Genomic DNA, 16,747 nt, shown 5'->3' with positions numbered 1-16,747 from the left:
CACCACCGCCGTCTCCGGGGTTTATAACGCCGGCTGGCTCGGCACAGGCCTCGGGTCACGCGTCTTCAATCGCGATACCAACGTAATCCCTTTACCTTATATTACCAGTTGGGGAAATAGAACCCCGGTTACAGACTGGTTGTGTCAGATGCCGAGCGTTTTCTGCCAGTCTGTAACCATTTTTGGTTTTATATGCCAATCGAACGGATCGTTCCTCGACGCGACACAAATTAATCCATAGCGGCAACTTCATACGAATTAACCAGATTTATTGGGGACATCAGGGAACACAACACAAGCAAAATTCACGACAATGTTTTTATTAACTATCTTTAACCCGTTCTTAACTAGGGGACGACGGAGTACAGGTTTCGAGGGGGTCCCAACTGAAATATGCCTAATACAACACGTACAGACAAAGACAGACATCATGCATACAGAAAGAGTACTTGGTGATGTCTCATGGAAGAGAGGAAAGTGTCAAAAGGACGAATGTGGCTCGTAACAAGCCGATGTCCACGGATTCGAGCCCCAAGCTCGAGCACGCTGCATGGCAAGATGGCGCTCATCCTCCTTTGTCGCACCGCCCACACATGCGGCCTCCACGTGTTCAGATCCCGCGAGGTCGACTGCACCAGACCGTCAGGTCGATGATGGGTTTCAGCTGGTTTCTCACAAGGTCCAGCATACAAGTCCAGGCCTGGCCTGTTCACCAGGCCTCCTTCACGAAGTAGATCGCAGACAGACACAGCCATCCCCTACACAGCAGATCACGACTCCCACCTGTCGTCTCTCATCCAGCCGAGGGCAGACAGACCTCATGCAGTCCTTTCACTGTCCTTCCCTCGACCCTGGCTCGCTTCTCCAGGCCACAGAAGGAAGACCCGGCGTGCCCAGGTTCAGTTTCTCTCGCTGCAGAATCACCACTCGCTTTCCTTTTTCTGCTCGCCTCGAAGCCCAAGCACGCCTCAAAACCGACTGCAGTTTTTGTACTTCTCCAGTTTCACTTCCTCTTTTCTGGTGCTGGCTCACCTCAAAGCTGACTGCAGTTTTGTACTTCTCCAGTTTCACTTCCTCTTTTCTGGCGCTGGCTCGCCAAAAAAGCCACTCGCTCCTCCCCCCAGTCCCACCCCCCTCCAGGCCACTCCCTCACAGCCGAACGGGCGGCGACTCGTCCGGAGAGGGGAAGGAAGAAGAAGAGTCTCTCGGTACACCACCACTGCACAAACAAATAACGGCCTGTGACACCTCCCGACACACATGTAATGTCAAATTACCAAACAACCTGGCTATATGTATATATGTATGATGAATGTGTATGACACAACACATAACCAAGCTGTTAGACAAGGACTGTTAGACAAGCCAAAGAGCCACTGAGTTTGGGGGAAGTGCTGTCACTTCCTGGGGCACTCTGGGTACCAGCAACGTCATAACAATGGTGCCACCTCTTTCACCGCACATTTCCTCAGGAGGAATTTCCTCTTCCCATGGATACCAACCGATATGGGGATTGTCTGTGCTGTTATCCTTTAAATGCTGAACGTTAAGTGAGGAAGCAGCACGTACCCATTTTTAAAGTCTTTGGTGTGACTCGGCCTCGGGTTTGAACCTCCCAGACTTTGAGCGGACGCTCCAACCATAACACCACCGAGATTTAGCGATCACAAAACAAAATGGGTTGACCTGCTGCTGGTATTCCCATCTGAACCCTCAACTCAAGATGAAGGAAGGGTTAACATTCCCAACTGAACCCTCAACTTATGACGAAGGAAGGGTTAACATTCCCTTCAGAATCCTCAACTTATGATGAAGGGAAACCGGGTTCACATCCCATAAGCCACATGTGTTTGTCCATTGTCTACCAAGAAAAGTACATTGATGTATATTAATGCCTTTGTGTTTTACATGATACACAAACTCCACCATAAGCCTTGGATCAATGGAGAGAAATATTCTGGAGGCATGAAGGGTTGTCTACCTGGGAAGAACTTGGACCTATTAATACAGTATACAAACAAACAAACGGCAAGAACCAGATAGTGTGAGATCTGGACAGGTATGATGAGGAAACAATGCTATGACATTTCTACACAACCTCAAAACTGCACTACACCCTTTCCTTCACCAGATGTCAGAAGTCCGGTGTCTTATAATGCCATGTCAGATAAACCCAAATTATAAGGCAAGAAAATTGAAATCACCATTTACATTTTTTGCCATAACACACCATGTTTTATCGTTCCAATGTTTACTCCCATAGGCAAGCACACTATGTAAAGCTCTGGCTATATGAATGGATGGCTACAAGCAAGATAATCCACTCTCCAATAATGTCTTCCGACCACAGTAAATGTGCTACCTCCACCTGAATTCCTGATACGAAGTGTGAAATAAGATTTATTTGGAAAAACAGTAGGGTTGAGTTTAGAGTTAGTGTGTACAGGGGATAGGGTTTAGGATCGGCGTGTTACAGTGGTGTGGTAGGGTTTAATGTTAATGGGTGTATACAGGAGGAAAGGGGGAGGGACTTGTTGTAGGATTGGTACCAAGAGAGAATGGGGTTTAGAGTAGGTGCGTATGGGGATTGGGGTTTAGGATAGGTGCATACAGGGGGTGGTATTTTAGTTCAGTGTGTACAAGGGGTGGAGGTGGGAATTTGTTGCAGAGATGGTGCTTACATGGAATGAGGTTGAGCATTTAGGGCAGGTACATATGTGGATTGGGTTTTTCAAAAAGGTGCGTATGGGGTGGTGGTTTATTTAGGATCAGTTTGTATGGGGGGATAGGGCTGGAGGAGTTGGTTATTGGGTTGGTGGTTGGTGAGTGTTGGGGTTGCGGTTTAGGGTAGGTGTGTACAGGGTGTGCGGGCTTAAGATCATTGTGTAGGGAAGGATGGAGGTGGGGGGGATTGTTATGTGGTTGGTGGTTGTGTGTACATGGGGTGGGGTTTAAGATGAGTGTGCAGAGTCAGTCGGGGTTTGGGAGTTTGTTTTAGGGTTGGTGCAACCAGGAATTGTGGGTAGAGTGGGGGAGAGTCTCCAGCAGTGAAATGTCATTTGACCCCTCACTCAAGCACATTAACTACAAACATGGACAGATATCTGTACAAACAAGCATGTAACCATGAAGATATAGAGTAATTATAGTCTCGTCAACATGAAGGCTATATCGGATGCTTTTGGAATCTTCATTTGGATTTCAGATTTATGTCAAATGAGAGAAGCATTGTGATAAAAGGAAAGAGGAGTAAAACAAGGACAGGGTTTGCAAACCTGTCAAATATATCGATGATCGATGAAAGCATCAAAAATATATTAAATATGTACAGTGCCTTCAGAAAGTTTTGACAGATTTTGTCAGGACAGGCCAGATTAGAAGTGTGACTTGCTCCAGGTACCATGTAAACCTGTACGAACCTGCTTCATGGTTTGGTTGTCGGCAACTAAACTGTCTCCCCCACCAGGTTTTCTGGTGAGGAGGGTGTATAGATATGTACACCCAGCAGGATTAAAAACAAAACCTGTCAAAGGACGGAGGAACTCCTTGTGAGCCAACGGCCATCCATATGTAGTGCCAAACTGTGTCTGCAGATGTCCTCATGCAGTTTGGTTACTTTCTTTAGGAGGTTTGTGGCAGGATTTGCACTCTGGCAAACATAAAACCCTTCATTCCGCAAAATACAAAAACGCAAAGAAATCTGAAAACCCACTTCATGGGAGTACTTCCTGTGCAGCAGCTCTCCGCAGAGCAGCTCACTGGATGATGGGATTGGGGCAAAGCCTTCGAGATCCCCACTCTTTGATGATAGGAGCAAAACCGCGGGGTAAACTTTCTGGGTCAGGTTGTGGTATTGTGTGTCGTGGTGCTGCTGATGTGTTGTCCACCAGACGACGGTCTCCTTAGGTCCCTTCTGGTAGGTGCCTGCAATGTCCTATCCCTAAGAGAGGATGATCACCTGTCTCTGTTATCATCTGAGCTCAAGTGTTTGAACATTGGCATTGCAGCACTCTCTGAGGTTCAGAGACCGGATTGCGGTAAGAACATGGCGGGTGGTTAAACCTACTATTAGTCTGGTCGCTCTGATGGTTACCATGCCAAGGAGTTGATGTTGCTGTGTCCATTAAGCTCACTCAAATGATAATTGAGGTAACACCAGTCAACAAGCGTATTATGAGACGAAGGATTCATCACTCCTTAGGTGTTGTTTTCCTGGTCTCTGTATATGCACTGACTGAGGCGAGTGATCTCACCATGAAGGACGCATTCTATGCCACCCTCGAGTCTGTGGTTGATCAGTGCCTTAGGCGAGATACTCTTCTCATCTTAGGGGATTTCAATGCATCGACTGGAACTGATAGGATTGGTTATTGGACACGTGTTGGTCCCCATGAGTCTGGAACTGTGAACGAGAAAAGCACGAAGTTCCTTGACTTTGCAAGAAGTCATGGACTTAAGGTGGCTGGCTCATGGTTTCAGCGCTCATAGGCTCATCGCTGGACTTGGTATTCCAACTCTGGTGGTGTGGCAAAGGAGATTGACCATGTGCTCATGGATGATCACTGAAGGATGGTACAGAACTTCAGGGTCGACCGGAGTGCTCAGTTCCTAAATACCGACCACAGGCTTGTAGTCGCAACTCAGAGGTTGAAGATTTAATCTGGGAGAATGATACCATCCCAGCCTAGGATGGATGTTGGCAAATTCAAGGATGCGAGGGTATCTGAGGTGTTTGCAAACAGGCTGAGTGGGAATTTGGAGAGTCTGGGTGCTTTAGGGAGTCCTGAAGAGTTGTGGAGTGCCTTCAAGACCACCATCCTTGATGTTGCCGGTGGATGTCTTGGAACTCACTATAGGGCGAAGAAGAATTTTGTCTCAAGGGACACTGGGTACCATTGACCAGAGTCACAGGGCCAGGCTTAATGGCAGAGCTGGGCTGTTCAGGGAGTTGAGGCATAAAACTGTACGTGCGCTGAGGGTGGACAAGGAGGCCGATGTGCGAGGAATGTGTGAGGGGGTAGAGCATCACTTGTGGTCAAGTGATTCTTGTCCTGCTTACAAGGGAATTCACATATTGCATTACTCCAAGCCCGTCCCTCAATGTACTGCATTTATTGTGGAGGGTGGTGGACTATTGACAGAGGCGTTTGAAGTGAAGGCTTTCTGGGCCAGTTTCTTTGAGTGGCTGTACCAGGCTGATCAACAGCTGTTGAGTTGGATGTCAGGGGTGTTACTATCCTAATTATTGACCCTCCAATCAACTGTGATCAACCTTTATTTGTGGAAACACAGACTGCGCTGAACTGGTTGAAATGGGGTAAAGCTATTGGAATTTGTGGCATCCATGCTGTACGTTTGTACAGATATCTGTCCATGTTTCTCAAGGCTGGTGGGAATGTTGTACTCATGTCAATGTATGCAGTTCTGTGCTCTGCCTGGAACACAAGCATCATCCCAACTGATTGGAAAAGGGGCCTTGTTCCTTTCTGGAAAGGGAAGAGTGATCGCCAGGACTGCAACAACTTCCAAGGGGTGGCACTGCTCTCATTGCCGGGCAAGGTCTTTGCTCTGATATTTATTGATAGGGTTCGCCAACATCTACTTGATCACCTGCACTCAGAGCAGTCAGGCTTTACATAAAAGAGGTCAACGATTGACTGTATCCTTGCCCTTCGGGTCCTCACTGAAAGCGGACAAGAGTTTTGGCAGGGGCTGCTTGCAGCCTATGTTGATCTCTGCAAAGCGTTTGATTCAGTGAACCAGGATGCCCTCTGGAGGATGCTTGGTCTTCTTGGGGTGCCACCAAAACGATCTCAATTTTAAGGAAAAAAAATAATCAAAATTTTTGTTTTTTTAATTAGCATTTTTAAAATTCAAAATCAGACTCGCATTGACAGAAAATGTACAAACTATATATAAAATGACGCACAAGTACCGTTAATGTGAAATTCAACATTAAAAAGACACAGGAAAACAGCGACTGCTGGAGCGACTGAAGTTGGGTGTTGCCAGAAACAACGATTTATCTGTTTTTCTGAAATTGAAATGAAAGTAATTGAGAAGGCACTTTCTTCCACATTATGCATACTTGTGTGCCATTATATGTATAGTTTGTACATTTTCTGTCAATGTGTCTGATTTTGAATTTTAAAAATGCTAATTAACAAAAAAAAAAATTTTGATTATTTTTTTTCCTTAAAATTGAGGAAATTTTCCTTAAAATTTTCCTTAAAATTTTTCCTTAAAATTTTCCTTAAAATTAAAAAAATTTTCCTTAAAAATTTTCCTTAAAATTTTTTTCCTTAAAAAATTAAAATTTTCCTTAAATTTTCCTTAAAAAAATAAAAAATTTTCCTTAAAAAAAAATTAAAATTCCTTAAAATTTCCTTTTCCTTAAAAAACTTGACCTGATTGAGTGAAATTAGATACATTTCTGAATTCAGCATGCAAAAAAAATATAGGAACCATTGAGAAAACCTAGACCTCTGAAAAAAATATTTCAAATGCAGCCCAGTGTCATCTGTGGAAAGACTTGAAGGTTGCTGTTCAATGACACTCCCCATTCAACTTCACAAAGCTTGAGCAAATCTGTGAGGGAGAACGGAAGAAAATCCCCAAATCCAGCAAAGCTAATGCAGACATACCAAAGAAGACTCGAAGCTGTATTCGCCACCAAAGGTGCTTCTACAAAGTAATGACGAAGGGGGGGGGGGCGGAATACTTATGTAAGTTTGATATTTCTGTATATCATTTTTTATAAACTTGTAAAAATTTCGAAAAACATGTTTTCACTTTGTCATTATGGGATATCTTATGTAGATCGGTGATAAAAAATTAGAATTTAATCCATTTTAAATTCAACCTGTAACAACCTGGTGTTGGCTTAATGGTTAGGGTGGTGGGCTTTTGATCCAAGGGTCCTGAGTTCAAATCCCACTCAGCTGTTGAATTAATACCAGGTGGGGTTAACTCGGCCTGTAATCCTTCCGAGGCCATCAAAATTAGTGCCAGCATGCTGGTATACTGTGTCAGAGTGGCGACTCATCCAGGATTGTGCCCAATAGCCAAGGAGACTGCTTAAGCAGCACCAACGCTCTGCACAGAGTATGGTCCCAATATCCTCCTCCACCTGCACAACAATATGCGAAAAAAGTCAAGGGGTATGAGGACTTTCTGAAGGCACTGTGTGTATATGGTATAAATAAACGTCTATTTATTGCAAATTGTATGTTTAATCCTGCAAGAGATTTGCAAATTAATGAAGTCCTAATGATAGCTGTTGAGTACAAGTTGCTTTATTAAAGAAAACCATCTGTGACATGGAGATGTGTGGTGGTTGGCCCTATACTGCCTCGTGTTATCTCCAAGGAAAGTCATTGTTGAGATGTAATAATAAACACCTGTTCGTTATTCATGATGCTCACAATAGCAAAAGGACATGCAGGTGTCTGTAAACGCTTCACTGCCAAATTCAAATTGATTTGTAACTGAAGTGTAGATGAAGAAAGCTTTTTGTATGCAAATTCATTTTAATTATTGTTTTCATATCGAAATCAAGGTGTGATCTAAATGGAAACACCAACTCGTGATCAGAGTTACAAACACTCTTCTGAAATTGATGCAAGTCATTCGAGGAGCGGATGGATGTTTTAGCGGATGTGCTAATTTTTGATCGTAGCTTTTTGTAGCAGGTTTCTGGTAAGAAGTCTACTCCCAAAGTTGATGGGATCCGTGAGTTCTTAGTTTGTGATTTTTCCAACCAGCAGGTAGAGAGGCTTCGGCTTCATTCAAATTTTAGGGTTACTAGTGTAGAGAGTTTATTACCATATAAAGTTAGGGAGTGAACCCCATTGGAGGTATATTTCACTTTCACTAAGATCATAGGACAATCCTTATTCAATCACAGTAAATTTCTTAAAACTCCTAGTATAGATATAGTAAAGGACATTTTGGAAAATGACTGTGCATGTTCGTCTTCCCCTTTTTTATATGGTCCTTGTGGACATGTAGTTTCTGGGGATTTGAATATAATTAGTAATAATGAATCTCGGAATCTGATGAAAATGGGAGCTAAATATCGGGAACCAGTAACTCAACCTTGGCGGTGTATTGTCTTTAATTGGTGATTATGTCTCGAATTTTGTTAACAGAACAGTTTTAATTCATGGTTTGACAGAGTTGTGGAAGTCCTGGATAACTATTATGTTTTTAAGTAGCCGGGGCTTTCATTGGGTCAGTCTAAATCAGTGTTGAACAAGCCAAGTGCTCGTAAACACATTTGGGATCTCCATGATAGCTACATCATAGCTCTAGCGGATAAGGCTGCTAATAATTTTGTTGTGGTTTGTAAAAAGTTTTATGTGGAGGTTTTATTAAGAGAGTTAGGCATTGATGCGGTTACTTTCACTAATATAGGAAATAGGACATATGTTCCTTGTGAAAGTTCACTCCAGGATATTATTTCTCAGCATAAGGAAGTTTTAGTTCATAATTTCAGTATAAAATGTAAAGAGGTAAATATTTGTATTCGTTGGCTGTTCTGGATCCCTAAGCTTCATAAGAACTCATGCACACAAAAATAGGTTTATAGCGGGTGCCAGGCAGTGTTCCATCAAATGCAAGTTATCGGTTTTCGTTAACTCAGGCTTACAAGTTGTTAGAGAACAGTTCAGGAAATATTGTTCAGCAATTGAGAAGAATTCTGGTATTAACACTTTCTGGAGCATTTATTCTTTTTTAGAGTTCTTAGATAGAATTAGATGGCTCATTATCAAGTCAGTTGAAGTTTTTGATTTTTCAACTTTATGTCCAAATTTGGATTTGGTACTTGTGAGGGATTCACTCTTCAAAGTAATTGAAAAGGTTTTTTTAAACTCTTTTAATAAAAATTTTTGTGTCAGGTTTGATACAGTGTTCTTTTCTAAAAAGAAATACTCAAGTTTTCATTGTTTTGATAAGCAGAAGTTTCAGGATGCTGTTAATTTTATTTTATTGAATACTTTTGTGTCTTTTTGTGGGATAACATTTCATCAGGTTAAGGGTATTTTCTGGAACATGCTGAGGTTTTTTCAATCATGTTAAACATAGGATATTTGGCTGATTGTTTGATCAGGTCTTGTGAGAATGTTTTTAGACTCCATCGTCAGCTTTTATTTAAGTTTGGTTGGTTTTCATTTCAACAACTTCCTATTGCATTGCATTTGATATAATAATATTGAATTAATTATTTTAGTGAGATAAATTATTCAATTAACTTCATTAATTAAACATGTATTTATGAATGGTATTAAATAATAGAGGTATTCAGAGAAAAGTAAAATTAATAAACAATATTTCTGAAATACATTATAAATAAGCATTAAAATAATTTGTTGGTGGTTGTGAAAATATGTAGGGTGGATGTTAAAATAGGTTATTGATGACAGTTTGTTTGAATAACAGCTTGAGTCGATGGTTAGATAGAAGTGCTGTGTAATGGACATGTCTATCAGGTAAAGTGTTTATCGCTTCATATATTATTGCATAAAGTGATGCATGATTGAAGTTATTAAGAGGTCGTAATACTTTAAATAAAGGTAATAATTAAATAAGTTTGAATAAGGATATTTTTTGCTGTGTTGACTGCCTGTTTGGACACAACTTTGAGGTTGTGGTTCCATTGATGTTGAGTAATCTACTGATGTGGACCTGCGACCGGGGTTGTGGATCCGCTGTTTGGAGAGGTTCTGGGCTGAAAGGATCAAAACCTCGATGAAAAACAGCACCCAGATGATGATCCGGGTAGTTGGGAAATCAGTGAATTGCTCATATGTTAAGGTTATAACTTCAAATAAAATAGCTTTTGTAAGTACTTACCAGTACATAATATATCTGTGTTTGTGTGTTAAAATGTTGTGTTTGTATTTATATGTATGTGTGAATATATGTATATGTATATGTATATGTATATGTATATGTATATGTATATGTATGCGCGTGGATGTGTGGGGAATATGTGTTAATACACACACACACACACACACACACACACACACACACACACACACACACACACACGTTAGTATATAAGTCCGTCAAAAATGAAGGGTTGGAATTATTTTATTCGAAGTATTCAGAGACTGGAAGATATGATGTCTTTTAGCAAGAAAAATGGTTCTTTTAAAACACTAAATGTACAAATGCTACCCTATTTTCTTAATCTCCAGGGACCTTTCATTTCGAGGGTACATCCTCGAAATCCTCGAGGGTACACCAGATTCTCTCAGCGAGGAAGTCTCATGAGTGAAGGAGGCCAGTGGGCCGACCACGTGCCTCATGGTTGCAGCAGGTTGACCATCATCTCAAGGAGATGGGGATGGGCCTGGCATCTGCCTGGGGGATGGCCAGACGGAGGCCCCTGGAGTACCGGCGGAAAGTGGACGCAGCGACGTGCTGTTCTGGCACATGCTCCCATACCTGACCTGACCTGTACATCCTCGTGAGCGTGCCAAAGCCTGACGCCTCAGCCTAGCATCAGGTGTGCACATATCTTCCTTATTTATTAGACATAGGACATTTGTAAATGAACACTCGTTATTCTCTGCACATATTACACATCACATGCAGCGAATTTCACCTCCCTGCATCTTGTATTTATTGTTATTTTTGAAACGCTTCTGTACACCGCCATTGAGGCTCGGTAGTAAGTCATCATCTACATTTCCGAAAGAAGAGAATAAGTACTCTTTAATGCAGAATATTTTTCGAGTTTTTTATCCTGATAAAATAGACCATAGTGAACATACAGTCATGTGAAAAGATTGGCCTTTAAAACCCTTCTTAAATAGTCCTTTTGAAGGGGGACAGACATCACACAAATACACAAACACACATTGTTTTATTTGGTGTGTGTGTGTGTGTGTGTGTGTGTGTGTGTGTGTGTGTGTGTGTGTGTGTGTGTGTGTGTGTGTGTGTGTGTGTGTGTGTGTGTGTGTGTGTGTGTGTTGTTATGTCTGTCTTCCTTCTTTGGACGACAGTGCAGTAATTGGTCTTTATTTTGATTCCAAGTAATAATCATGTGACCGACACAGAATGTAGATAGACTTTTCAGTTCTGGTGTACCTGCTAAAGATGAAGTGTGGTCAAATATCCAAGCATTTTTTTCTCTCCTGAACCCATGCAATCAAAAGCCTTGCATATTGTCTCAGCCAGGTGTGAAGAAAAGAGGGGATTCCTTGTCGAATAGTTGGAGTTGCCATCTGAGTCCTTCGGTCATCATGCTGGGATTCCTGGTACAGATCATATATACTTTGTTGATTTGTCCATTTTTCTTGAACAAGATCAAGGGTAATGAAAGAGAGGTACCCGAGATTACAAAAGCTGCGGACTGATAGTGCGAGCACAGGTTAACACATCATCAAGTAAGTGGGGGATGAGGGATGACATGAGATGTTGGTGCACCACCTGCTTGAAGTACTGGAGGGAAGAGTACAATTAAAATGAACTTGTATACTTTTGTTCAACTTGTTATGGCCTCCATGTGTACTCGTGTCCTTGGACCTTATCTAGATGTACACTGATGTATCCTTTCTTCGTTGTCCTTCACTTGATGTATCATATATTATAAGTTCCTCAGTGAGTCTCAGGTGAAAGAGAGCGCATACCTTTTGATCATGAGAAAATAAATGAAACTTATTGTTTTGTGACAAATACGGCGTTTGCAATATAATAACGTTTGCGTTTTGCAAATATGGACAAATTTACATTCGGGCGTGTATTTTTTTGCAATTAAGTGATTGTACACCTTGTAAGTTTATCAGTGTGTCCGCCATTTTCTTTGATAACTCTTCTCGTGCATTAAAGTGAGAAAGTGTTTTTTGCTGCATTTGCTCAGAGATTGACTAAACTTTTTCAACGATGCAATCATTAGCTTCTTCAATTGTGAGAGGTCTCACCTGAGTCTCATGAATCAAGTTATGCGAACATACAACCGCCGTTTTGATTTTTGTGGAGATGTTTCAAAGCTCCAAAGACTTCCGCAGCTGCCTCCTTGATGCGCACTGTTCTGATCCGAGGCAAACACAGTGAAAATAGCAAACTCTATTGTGTGGCATCAAAGTCCCAACAGGACAATCTGGGGCCCATGGAAATTCTGCATCATGTAAAATGTGACTTCAGGTTCCGAACACCCCTCCTCCCCTCCCCCCCCCCCACAGACACAAACATACATACACACACAATCCCAAGTCCGCAACCCCCTTCCCAACTCTGTCCTCTCTCTGCTCCCCCCTACAACCACACCCAAATTCTGTGCTCCCCTCCCCCTTTCTTCAAATCCTGAAACTCCCTCCTGTGGAAGAAATTCAGTTCTTCTCTTCCAGAGTCTGAGACCATTTATTAACAGCACACATCAAATACAAATAACAACAGACATGCACATGGGAAAGAGGATAAACGGGACAAGCAATATCAAACACGATCGTCTTTCTCTTCAAAATGCCCAGAGCAATTGTCTTTATACCATTCTGGACAGCAAAAGACAAGGGAGGGCTAAACATCTGGCAAGGGTGAATGGAGGGATGGCTGACGAGCATCAAATAATGTGAACACCAGTTCAGCATTGAGGAGAGGGTGATAACATGGTTTGGCCAAAACACAGAGACCGGGTGGATTATTTTGTGCTAGACAATAAGGCGCCAGCAATGCATTCTTCTCTTTCACAGCTGGGCAATTTCAATAAAACATTTTTTTATGTCAAAATTTGCAATTTTCTAAGTCAGTGACCTTGTGACCTTGACCTTGGGACGAAAATGAAAAATCGAGCTCTGTGGGGCTATGCAGGTGCCATTGGGCTAACCAAATACTGAAACCCCTGTCAGATTCGACAAACCCCCTAGGAGAAGATGCAAACTGAAATCGACTACCTCCTAAAAACACATCTTTTTTGGGCGTGGCTCAGCCCATTATGGGCGCACCACGCCCATTCTCAGGAAAACACAACTAGATCATGATATAAACCTCCCACCGAAATTTTATCAGAATCGGATCAAAACCCACGGAGCTATGCTCGGGACAGACAGACAGACAGACAGACAGACAGACAGACACACAACAATAACGAATATAGTGGTCACATATTTTTTTCGTGAAAATATTTTTTCGTGAACCAATTTTACTGACAGTCAATTTGATTCCAGGACAAAAGTAACACCTTATTTTATACTGTTAAAAACAGTAGTAGCAAGCTAAAACAACTAAAAGCAGAAAGTGAATATAATTGAGAATACATTAATACAGTTAATTTTATTTCTTCCACATCTCTCCTTTTTGTCCTGTCAGGACAAATTTACATAATTATATTACATGTATGCCTGGTGTTGACTTTTTGGTTAGGGTGGTGGGCTTGGGATCATAGCATCCTGAGTTCAAATCCCACTTTCCTGTTGAATTAATACCAGGTGGGGTTGACTTTGCCTGTCATCCTTCTGAGGTCGGCAAAATGAGTGCCAGCTTGCTGGTACATCCTGTGTCAGAGTGGCTACCTGTCCAGGATTGTGCCCAATAGCCAAGGAGACTATTTCGGCAGAACCAACGCTCTGCACAGAGTTTTGTCTCGATGGATGAATGAATTTAGTAAATTGTGTTTTTAGTAGTTTGGTGATGACTCATTTCTGTGAATTCCTGGTTGAAACATACCAAACAGCAAGTTATTGTATCTGCTAAAATCACAGTGCAGTATTTTTTTAAATGAAGCTGCTCTTGACCTGATCATCTACAGAGTGTTTACAAAGTCCTGTTACCCGCTCTGTATAACTCGATCAATTAATATAATGAACACACAAGAGGTTTAAATGTAAACTATGAATCATAGTCATTTCAAATATTAGACATACATGGTCTTTCCTGTGTGAGTTTTGGGTGATGTCTTAATTTGATGGACAAGACTAAGAAGGTAAAAGACCTGTAATGTGGGAACATCATGTTGTTCTCTCTATTGTGAAGGCTCTTGTGGAATAAACTTTTATCAGTTAGCTCGACTTGAAAATGCGGCATTTATGAGCCACCATTATGGGATGAATGATTGCAGGTAGAACCTTCTCCATTATTCTCTTCCTCATTCCTAAACCTTAATTTTCCTTCAAACCTTATTCAGAAACCTTCATTTGCCATCTCCATATTCAAACTTCATTCCCAAACCCTCACTTTCCGACACCTGTACCCGAACCACCATGCTCAAACACCAATTCTCAAACCCTTATTTTCCAACACCTGGACTCGAACCAACATTCTCAAATACCCATTCTCAAACCCTTATATTTTGACACCTGGACTCGAACCCCCATTCTCGTGCTTCATTCTCAAACACACATTCTCAAACTACGTCACCTCACCAGTATTTCAACCGAATAATCACCACTTTAGCATTGTAATTGGTCGTGGTTCTTTGCCGTTTCAGCATCCCAATCAAATCGGATCAAAAGAGGCGCTTCCTGAAATGTGGTAAACAAGCCGAAGGCTCCAGTTAAACAATGGCTGCCCACACGTTCCATGCCGGCAAGGGCTGCTTCGAGAAATTAAAAAGAGGATTCAGCCTCCATCGTATAAATTTAGTCGGGGAAGCAGCATCAGCTGGCCATGATGCTGTGAAAAACTCCCCACCACAACTCATGGAACTAATCGAAGCAAAGGGATTTATGCTGGCGCAGGTTTTTAACACCGATGAGATGGGATTATTCTGGAAGAGGATGCTACCTCATACCTTCCTACACGAGCAGGAAAGATCAGCTCTGGGGTTCAAGGTAACGAGGGTAAGGATCGTCTTAGCCTTCTCCTCTGTGGCAATCCTGCAGACGACTTCATCGTAAAGCTAATGCTGCTCTTCAGATCACTGAGTCCGCCTCCCTGCTCCCCTTCCCCCACTCACCCTTCCCACGCTCACCCTTCCCCTGCTTCCCCTTCCCCTGATATCCATTCTTATAGCATCATCATGATTCTGAGCTAAGTCTTCTGGTTTCGAGTTATGTCAGATTACAGTACCAGTACGTAATGTTCTTACCCTCACCCACCTCACTGCTTTGTAAAAAAAACTCCTCCCTGTTGTGTAATTAATTAAAAAGGTAAAATTATTGTGATTTTGTTTAATTTATACTGTATTTATTTTATGTTAATGTTTATTCCAATGTTAACATGCTTTATCCTTCTTTTACTTGTTTATTTCAATTGTAATGTGATTATTTCTGGCTGCCGCCCACCTTCCTCAATATTTTCTCAAAGCACAGGAACTGAACCCCCCTTTTCCCATTGGCTCTTGGGTTCCACGATCACGGTTTTAACTATTGCAGAATTTTCCAGGAAGCTAACCCCAGCAATATTTGAGGGTTTACTGTATTTCCGTGAACCATGCTATATATTAATATATATCATGAGATTTTTTTTTGGTCGTTAACCCGCGCGTGCGAGACATCACAACATGGCTGTGCCTGGTGTTCATGGAGCTGGATGGAGGATGGTGGTTATTTGCAGTTAAGCATTGGGGATGGTGAGCTGAATGGCACTTTGGGGCTGCCTGGTGTACATGCTGACCAATCAGTTTCATCGAAGGCATCAACTGGGGCCATGTGGTCACCTTCTTTCTGTCCGGTGTCGCACTGTATACAGAGTTGGCTGCACCAGCACATGTGCACTCGCTTGCTTCACACAGGTCTGCTCCATGGAGAACGAGCTTCATCCTTGGATTGTTGCTAACAGTGGGTGCTTTCCTCCATCTCTTGCTGGAGAGATGTTCCTGCTGCTGGTGGTGCTTTACAGCAATTATGGTGAGGCCAAGTATCATGAGAGATTCAAGATAGGCATTGTACTGCTGCTTCTGAAACCATTTTTGTTATGAAATGGAATTTATATTTTGTATTATCTGCTTCTTTTATAATTGTGATTCGTGAATTTTCTCTTTCCTTATCCATTTCTCTATGGAGAAGTGAATTCACGCAGAAAATTTTCTGTAGGGCTTACTTGGCTGCACCTGGATGGGTTCGAGGGTAGTAGAGTAGCAGCTGAAACCCGAATCTCATTTCTTCTTCGGATTCCTTCTTGGTCTTCCGTTTCATTTTAAGTAGGCACAATACTGCATAAATGTACTTTGTGAAACCCATCCATGAAAATGATTATGGAGCCAACGGTCCTACGAAGATCAATATCGATGATGATGATGATGATGATGATGATGATGATGATGATGATGATGATGATGATGAGAGGGTGTGGCATATGAGTGGTTAGGGAAGAAGAGGCCACCGATATGGCTATGTACTACACTGATTGACGTTGCATTCTATGGTGATCAATTTAGCCAACATCTCCTAAACTGTGATTTAACATTGTCTTATTTCAGTATATACTGTAAGTGTGATGTATAAGACTGCTTCAGTTGTGCTAAACTTCCAGATTTTTCTTTAAGATCTAAAATCAATAATTCATTCAAAATATTGAAGTAAATAATTTTACACTGCACGGTGTATCACATTTTATGAACTCTCGAGCTATCCTCGCCGAAGGAGTGGATATTGCATTTTGGTCCGTTTGTGTGTTTGTTTGTCTGTCAGCTCGCCTCCAGTCCAAACCGCTCAACCGATCATTCTGAAATTTTCTGAGATCTATGTCACCAACCCCGCGACAGTCCAGCATTTAAGTTTCTTAAAATTCAGTCAACCAAAAAGGTCTACATCGGCCAATAGGCCAATTTGAGCCAAATTTTCTAAAATTCTCAAATTTA

The 16,747-nt window shown here is 41.8% G+C and overlaps 1 long non-coding RNA gene across 1 annotated transcript; it reads left to right on the top strand.

Annotated features, from left to right (window-relative positions):
• Positions 1-528: 528 nt before the first annotated feature.
• Positions 529-15,775, top strand: LOC147014504 (uncharacterized). The gene is made up of 3 exons (XR_015050785.1): positions 529-2,059; positions 10,206-10,516; positions 11,187-15,775. It is a non-coding gene; the product is annotated as an uncharacterized LOC147014504 (long non-coding RNA).
• Positions 15,776-16,747: the final 972 nt, after the last annotated feature.

The sequence above is a fragment of the Eptatretus burgeri genome, chromosome 13 (genome assembly GCF_056783735.1).
Source record: "Eptatretus burgeri isolate ZD-2024b chromosome 13, Ebu_testis_v1, whole genome shotgun sequence".
NCBI classification, from domain to species: Eukaryota; Metazoa; Chordata; class Myxini; order Myxiniformes; family Myxinidae; genus Eptatretus; species Eptatretus burgeri.
The sequence above is the reverse complement of the archived record's forward strand: the minus strand, read 5'-3'. Positions and strand labels throughout refer to the sequence as shown.